Source organism: Camponotus vicinus, unplaced genomic scaffold (genome assembly GCF_025532165.1).
Source record: "Camponotus vicinus isolate PSW18456_S1 unplaced genomic scaffold, iyCamVici1.0 SCAF_8, whole genome shotgun sequence".
Lineage (NCBI taxonomy): Eukaryota > Metazoa > Arthropoda > Insecta > Hymenoptera > Formicidae > Camponotus > Camponotus vicinus.
The window spans coordinates 2,137,501-2,144,833 of record NW_028141980.1 but is presented as its reverse complement, the minus strand read 5'-3'; the positions used below and the strand labels follow the sequence as shown (position 1 = coordinate 2,144,833).

At 39.0% G+C, this 7,333-nt stretch overlaps 1 pseudogene; it reads left to right on the top strand.

Annotated features, from left to right (window-relative positions):
• Positions 1-2,476: 2,476 nt before the first annotated feature.
• On the top strand, positions 2,477-3,366 carry LOC145976268 (uncharacterized; annotated as a pseudogene).
• Positions 3,367-7,333: the final 3,967 nt, after the last annotated feature.

Genomic DNA, 7,333 nt, shown 5'->3' with positions numbered 1-7,333 from the left:
CAGAATGCACATGCAAATCGTATCTGATGTAAAACATTTTTGAAAGTAACCAGCACACAAATTAAGATCGCTTCTCGAATTTTTTTTTGAATAATCAACATACAAATTAGATCGACTCTAGATTTTTTTGAATAACCAGCACACGAATTAAATCGCCTCTGGAATACTTTTCGAATAGCCAGCATCAGAATTAAATCACCTCTGGGTTTTTCTTTAACCAGCATACGAATTAGATCGCCTCTGGATTTTTTTTTAATAATCAGCTCACGAATAGATCGCCTCTGAAATAAATATTTTAAATAACCAAAGCGCACATGCAAACCGCATCTGATATGAAATATTTCTAAAAGTAACCAGCACACGAATTAAATCGCCTCTGGATTTTTTTAAACCAGCGCACGAATTACGTCGCCTCTGGATTTCTTTTTCAATAATCAGCTCACAAATAGATCCCCTCTGGGATAAATATTTTTTAATAAGCATTTTTTAATTAATAACTAGAGCGTACATGCAACCCGCATCTAAAATATATAATCTGTATATATATATATATATATATATATATATATATATATTATTCCGTACGATCTATAGAAAAATTTCGGTGCAGAAAAAAATAATCGTTTTGTCGGTAAATTCGGACGGTCCGACATCCTCTTAAAACGATGCTATCGTGTGTAATGAGTGTATGTGTTTTCTCGAGGGTGTTACATAAGTCCGGATGTCATCAGTCAAACAGAATAAGGGTCGATGTTATTTTTATTTTTATCGACTAGAGATTACAATGATTTTTAAAGTAATTTAAATAACAAATCAAAATTAATTATGGGTGTGTGTTTGTTTTGAGGGTGAGGGGGAAGAAGGAGGGTTTCATTAAAAGTCAACGCTACTTAAAATATAAAAATTATAAATAAAGAAGAGGAAAAGAAAATAATTTGAAGATCCGATTGACTTACAGTTTTGCAATAAAAAACGTTAGTGGTGATTGAGTTGCGACTCAGTGGACTCCTGATCTTTAGCATCGAGGATGACGGGATGTTTGTTCGATGACCGAAAGTATGTGTCCGCAAACTGAGGATAAATTATTGAAGACTGATAACGAACTGAACTGACTGATCAAAAATGACCGATTGAACTGACTGATCTGAAGTTCTAGATGCTCCTTGCGAGCTTCACGTTTTATACTTGATTCGATTTACTTTTCCGGTACGTATCTTATCCCTCGATTACGTTTTAGATTAACAAAATTTGTTTAGGTGTCTATTTATCGCCAGTTTCTTACTAAGGTTTCGAATTTTTGTAAGATTTATGTGGCTATTGTTGATTAGATTTGTCGGTTTCCTGATAGTTTAGGTATTCGTCGGCTAAATTCGTCATCGATTTCTTATTTCCTCCCTGATAAGTTTCGAAATGTTACTATTTTTATTTATAGCGGGAGATTTATGTTGGACTATCATCGATATATTTCTCTATTTCCTTGTCGGTATCTTTTTATTTTTAGATAATTATTTGTTAAGGGGGTTCGGTGTTGTTTCATTGTTAGCATATCCTGCGTGTTTTTTCCTGATTACTCATAGATATTAGACAAATATGGATTATTATGTGGCGCGAAAGGCTCTATGATCAACGATTTTGCTTATCACTAATCGAATGATCGTTGCTGTAACTTCGTGAAAGGAAGGAATTGTGAAGTCGGCTGGACGTAACACCTATTTTATATATCCTTTCTAACTATTCTCTGTCTCCTATTAGTATTCTTTGAAAATGTAACAAAATTCTTTTCTTATTATGTTAAAACATTATATTAAAATATTTTGGTATTATATTCAAACATATTATTTTAAAATAACTATCTATATGTATATGTATGTACATAATACTAGTAGTGATATAAGGGGAGTTCTAACTCAGGTCCTTTCGGGGGGAGGGGGAGGCGCGAGGGGGTTCGGCGCGCGGGGAGTGACGTCACGCGCAGGAAAGGAAGACCGGAGGATTAGGCGGTCCGCAAGGAAAAGGGGGAACCGTGATCCGTCCGGTGGAGTCCGCGAGGAGAAGGGGGATCCGCAGCGCGATTGGTGCGAAGATGTGACAAGGATATGCGCTAGTTGTGGGAAAAGGATAACGCTAAGTGTGGAGAAAGGACAGTGTAAAGGTGTGTGAAAAGGACAGTGCGACACGGATGGCGTCAACGTGGGACAAGGACGACGCATTAGTGTCACATAAGAAGGCGCATAGGTGCGAGAAGGACAATGCAAAGGTAAGTTAAAGTCACTAGATTGACAAAGTACCGCAATTTTGATCTCAATAAGATAAGCTGGAGCAAAAATGGCGTCCGATAGTGTAGCTAGTGTACACTTTGTGTAGCTATCTATACTAAGTGCAATTTTTCTAACCCTGATCATGGTCTGTCCTGTGTCCTGTTGTGTGTGAGGTGAGGAAACTCCTGTTTGCACAGAAAAAGAAGAAAATATCAAAAATGCCAGGTTGTTGCGTAGAGAAATGCAACAATCGTAGCGAAAAGGGCTACAGATTATTTATCTTGCCAACAGGCGAAAGAAAATAAAAAAATAGCGAAAGACGTGAAGAATGGCTAAAATTGATTGGAAAAAACACATTGGGAAAAAGGGCGGCGATTTGTGAGGTATAATTAATAAGTAATTATGTGAAACATTGTGTATTGCAGAAGTAATTATTACATCAATTTTGCAGGTGCATTTCGGCAAGAACCAATTTGAAAAAAATCGAGAAGATGGACGAAAACTACTTCGCCCATTTGCAGTACCAAACTTATTATATAAAAACACAAAAATGAAGAGGAAGATAATTCAAAAAAAGCAAAGTCTTCTAATGTCACTGATGTCAAAGATATAGACTCTTGTAAGTTTTACATAATGAAATAATACTTAGATATAAGGAAGGTACGATTAAGGTATTAATTATCTGTTTTGTTATAACATGTATTACTGTAATATTATTTACTTTAAACAAATATTTGCAGATGAAAACAATGCGAATAATATAAATGAAAATAGTAATGTATGAAGCGGATATATCAAGACATCCTGAAACAACCGATGTGGAAATATAAAAAAAAAATGAATCAAATCATAACATCTACGATTAACAATATGTGACAAAATTAAAGAAAACTTTGACAAAGATTCAGATGCAATGTAATATTTGGAAAAAAAATTGCGAAAATCAAGTGCGATACTTAAAACAGCGAGAACATTTAAGAAAACTTTAGGAAAGACTCAGATGGAATGTAATATTTTGAAAAAAAGGTTGCGAAAATCAAATGCGATACTTGAAACAGTATTCAACAAAGATCAAAGAAACTTTATGATATATAACACACAGATATAATTATTATTTAGAAAAAATGAGACTAATTTAATTTCAAATAAATTGAAAGGTACTGATTTTGTAGAATCATTTTTACAAGAGTATCCAACATATTTCATTCCACTGTGCCATAATATCGCTTACAAACTTGTAAAAAATTTTGTAATAACAAGGATTCATTTTTCATTAAAAAAGGAATGTAACGATATTGTAAAAGCAGCTACCAAGAGTAGCAGAAGTGTAGCTATGAAAATATCTGTATCAAATAAAAAACATTAAATAAAATTACTGATTTACGTGATTTATATAACTTTATCTTCCTTCATTTACGAAAAATTATATTACAAAGTACGTTCATACAAAAATACATAAGTTTTGAATATCTATATCTATACTATCGGACGCCATTTTTGCTCCAGCTTATCTTATTGAGATCAAAATTGCGGTACTTTGTCAATCTAGTGACTTTAAGGTAAGTAAGTGATAGCACCGCATATGAGAGAGAGAGGGAGAGAGAACCATAGCGCAAGACAATGCACACAAAAGAGAGAATGATAGCGCGAAGACACCGCATACGAAAGAGAGAGAACAATAGTGCAAGACAACGCGTACGAAAGAGAGAAGGATAACGCGAAGAGACCGCGTACGAAAGAGAGAGAACGATAGCGCAAGACAACGCGTACGAAAGAGAGAACGATAACATCGTGAGAACAACGATGCGTGTGAGAGAGACAATGATAAAGACTTATAATTAGCGAGAGAGAGAGAGAGAGAGAGAGAGCGAGAGCGAGCGCAAAGGATTGGAGCGCAAGAGAGAGGCGTGTAAATAATTGCAACTTTTTCTTTTCTTTTACAATTAAAAATATAAAATTTATTAATGTGTCTATGAAAATTCATTTATGTGTGTGTACTTAATATAAAAGAAAATAAAAAATATATGATAATAATAATAATAATATAATTGTAACGGCAGAACCGCTACTAGTACCGACCGAACAGCCGTGCGAGTCGAACAGCCGCTCGCTCAAACGGCCGGCGCTGAGCGCCACTGCTTAAGGCATTATTGCCGAGCCGCGGATTGAGAGCCGCAGCCTATCCCACTTCGACACGCATGACCGTGTGGGGGTACCGCGTGGGGGTATCCAGCCGGGTATATAAGCCTGTCCCGACTCTCGGGATGCTCGAAGCCTCAGGGCACACTCTGAGAATTCGAAGCTACCGACAGTGATGCCAGATTCCGGCCTTTTGGTAGTATGCGGTAGCATGGAGGGGATAATAGAAAAAGACAAAATATGATTCTCTCTCGCTTTTTTCTCGCAGAGAGAGAAGCATGTTTTGTCTCCTTCTATTACCCCCTCCATGATACCGCATGCTACCGAAAGGCCGGAATCTGGCATCACTGGCTACCGACTTCTAGTCCTCACTCCCTGGCCCAGAGCACGATTGCTACCGTGCCCGGTCGGACGCATCCTACAGCCAGTATTCCGGTGTACTACGGGCGCTCTCGTGTACACTACCAGCCTTCCGGTCCAGGGTACGAGTGCTCCCGTCCTCGGCCGACTGCAGTCGGCGTCCGGATCCATCTGTCTCATTCCCAGCACCGAATCCTCGACGACGACCTAACTGCCGTTCTCACGCGCCAACCGAAGAAGCCGTTTTCACGGCTCCCGGACGAATAGCCGTTTTCACGGCTGCTGGAACAAACAGCCGTTTTCATGGTTACACGGAACAAATAAAGCAGCACTACCTTCATGGCCCCATATCCTAGCCGTATTCTCGTCTGTCAACCATACCCGCGATCTCCCACTGAAACAGCCGTTTCCACGGTCTCGCGTCACGGTAATCCGCCTCCGGCGACCTGTTCTTGCTATCCTGGTCTAGAGCCCGGTTGTTACCGGGTCTGGTCGGACGCATCCGACGTCCAGTATCCTGGTGTGCTACGGGCGCTCTCGTGTACACCACTCAGGGGACGGGTGCTCCCGTCCTCGGCCGACCGCAGTCGGCAGGTCCTGCGTCCGTACCTAGAGCTGTACGCGACCACCCTGTAAATATCTTGCGTCCGTAGAATAAGAACCGCGTCCGTGTCTAGTCGTACGCGACCACCCTGTAAATATCTTGCGTCCGTAGAATAAGAACCGCGTCCGTGTCTAGTCGTACGCGACCACCCTGTAAATATCTTGCGTCCGTAGAATAAGATCCGCGTCCGTGTCTAGTCGTACGCGACCACCCTGTAAATATCTTGCGTCCGTAGAATAAGATTCGCGTCCGTGCCTAATTGTACGCGACCTCTATAGATATACAGGGTGATTCTAAATAACTTTATGCTTTTGCAAAAACATAATCTTAACCGAATTCTAAGACGATTTTTCCTTTGGCAAAATTTCGTCCGAAGCTTAGTTTTTGAATTATTAAAGGAAATAGTTAACGTATGACGGGTCAAATACAAGAGGCAGGCAAGGGTGGCGCGATTCACCGTCAGACGCGGGTGCTTACGCGGGGCGCCTCTGCTGCGATCAGCTGGTCGCTATACACATACAGACACACATGCGAACACATACATTCTCTCTCTGTCTGTCTGTCTGTCTATCTGTCTCTTTCTCTCTCTCCCCCCCCTCTCTCGCTCATTCGCTCACTCACCTGTTTTTTTTTTTTTTTACGAGAGAGGGGAAAATGCATTTTATGCATACCCACCGGTTGATCCAGTGAGTTATGTGGGACTCGAGTACCAAGTCGAATTACCAACTCGGTACTCCCTACCCACTAAAAACCCCTCTCTTTTCACGAATTTCCTTTGACACACTGTCCCTCTGACTTCCCGAGATCTGTTTTCACATAACGTCAAAAAATAGTTATTATTACCTTGTTCGATGACTTTTGATGTATTGCTGTAATTGCTTGAAGGAGAAATGAATTTTCCGACAGATCGTACGTTCTCAAATTTAACGTAGATATTACGTTGCAAAAGACAAGAAATCCACACTAAATTATTAACTGAAAGTTTTTCTTCTTTCATGAACTGTATTCTTTTATAAACTTTAACGTAATCACATTTATTTACTCACTCGATGAGACGAGAAATTTACTAATGACTCTCACTAATCACTATTAATCACTGTCGAATAATAACTGTTGGCGATTAAAAATCACTCGATGAAAGAAACACGCGCGGACACGTTACTACACGACGCGACAATGCGACGATAATTACTCGGCGACTGCAAGCAGTTTTTTGTCATGGTAAGTTGCGGTAGGTTAAAGTACTACTGGCGCTATCGAACGCGATCATGTGTTCGATTGAAAAATGCGGTAAGCATAATAAACATTTAACATATTAATATCAAGAGACACGGTAGTGTCTTGCGTCGAGTTCATCTCTCTAGCAAGACGCGCGCCGTGTCTCTTTAAGCGAGACGGGAAATTGAGACCAGTTCAGATTATTTCATATTATTATATTACGATAACCGCTGAACGGATCGAGCTCTTATTAGGCTTAATCGATAGCTTATGTTCGAATTATACAGGGTTTGTCAAAAGTGTGGAAACCCCTAAATATCTCACAAACGGTGCATTTTAGAAAAAAATGTTTCAGGCAAAAGTTGTTTGGTTTCAAAGGGGCCATAAGACGGTACCATTGGTTTGACCTTGAAGAGTCATTTGAAGGTCACGTGAAGGTAACTTCAATTTTTTTAAATGGAACACCCTATATATTTTTGCACACTCTTGTAGCTTATCTCGAGAGCTTTCCAAAACACTATAATTAAATACCTTTTCGTTAAGTATTTTTTGAGTTATGAGGCTTGAAATAATTTCTTAATTTTACATAAACCGTAAAATATCTTGTAAAATATTCATTTTTCGATTATCTTACCTTAATACTTTTACGTACAAAATAATGAGAGGAATCAATTGGTGTAAAGAAAACACATAGTTGTTTTGAAGAAAAAATATGTAATTTGCAATTAACAATTCCATATTTTTTCTTAAAAAC